The sequence below is a fragment of the Bubalus bubalis genome, chromosome 2, assembly GCF_019923935.1.
Source record: "Bubalus bubalis isolate 160015118507 breed Murrah chromosome 2, NDDB_SH_1, whole genome shotgun sequence".
NCBI lineage: Eukaryota > Metazoa > Chordata > Mammalia > Artiodactyla > Bovidae > Bubalus > Bubalus bubalis.
Genome location: NC_059158.1, coordinates 147965917 through 147967408, shown reverse-complemented (window position 1 = coordinate 147967408; position 1492 = coordinate 147965917).

The window sequence follows — 1492 nt, the reverse complement described above, 5'->3', positions numbered from 1 at the left end:
GTGACTGAAAGCAATGCCATGTAAACAAAATCAACTGACCTCTTATCCTCCCGGAAATTACAAAAGGCCAGTGGTTGGCAAATAAAACTGGTAGCAGCAATAAGTGAAGATTTATTGAGTTCTTACTTTGGCCTGGGCACTGTTTTAAACACTTTTGACTTGTTAACTAACTTAATCCTCATAATAACTTAATGAGGAAAATAGTAACATTAAGAACATTTTGTACATAAGTAAGCTGAAGCCTAAAGGGATGAAGAAAATAACGTCTCCAAGGTCTTAGAGCTAGCAAGTGGTAAGAGTGAGAATGTGCACCCAAGGCTGGCAACCTGATTCCAGAGCCTGATTTCCAGAGCTGGCAAACGGATTCCACAGTGGCACTCTTAGCCACTGTGCCCCACTGCCTGGTTGTAGAGTGAGAAGTAGGGGAGGGAATTTACTTTGAGAAGAAAGCAAAGTAATTATTATTTCATTAGTGTGAGTCTGATAGCATCATAGTAATACAAGCACTTTACTCTCATATTGGTCCTGTCACCATTTCATACATGACACAAGAATTAGGCTAAAAAGTTTCCAAAATACCTTGTCAGTCTTCCTAGGTGAAGGAGTAGTCTCCTTGGCACCCTCTGTCTAACCATCCCCTTTCATTTTTGCTTTGCTAGTTCCTGCTGTGTGGCTGAGCTCTGAAGGGTATGTCATGAACTCTGAGCACGGTACTTAACCCCCTACCTCAGACTTGCACCCTAGTCTGATTTCACTGCCTGAAGTCCATGTTTTGGTTCCCATGATGCTGGGAGGGATTGGGGGCAAGAGGAGAAGGGAAAGACAGAGGATGAGATGGCTGGATGGCATCACTGACTCGATGGACGTGAGTCTGAGTGAACTCCAGGAGTTGGTGATGGACACACAGTCCTGGCGTGCTGCGATTCATGGGATTGCAAAGAGTCAGACACGACTGAGCAACTGAATTGAACTGAACTGAAATCACCTATTACACTTACTTGCCATTTTTTGCTTAATTGTCTTGTTCCCTACTAGACTAACCTCTGTGAGGGCAGCGATTGCATCTGCCTTATTCACTGCTATAACCTTAATACCTAGCATGGGGTGTTTGGCACACTGAAGGAGTTCAGTAAAAAATAATAATAATAATGAGTAAAAGTGGTATTTCTATAGAATATCTGCAATCGTGACCATGCATTAAGGTGAATTTTCTTATGGTTAGTCCATCTTTTTCTTTGTTTATTTATTTTTTTAAGTCCATTGTTTTAGAAATAGGAAAGAAAATTTTCGTTTAGTCTGCCTTCCAGCTGTTGGGTTCTTATGTTATCATTACTTTACCATAATGCTAGTTTTCAATTAGTGCCGATTTCTGCTTTAGATTCAACTAACATCCAACTGCAATGTGATTGATGGCTCCCTGAAGACTTTCATATATGTTTGCTAATTTAAATTGAGATAACTTTTTTTGATGGTTTCGGCTTCAGCTGTACAA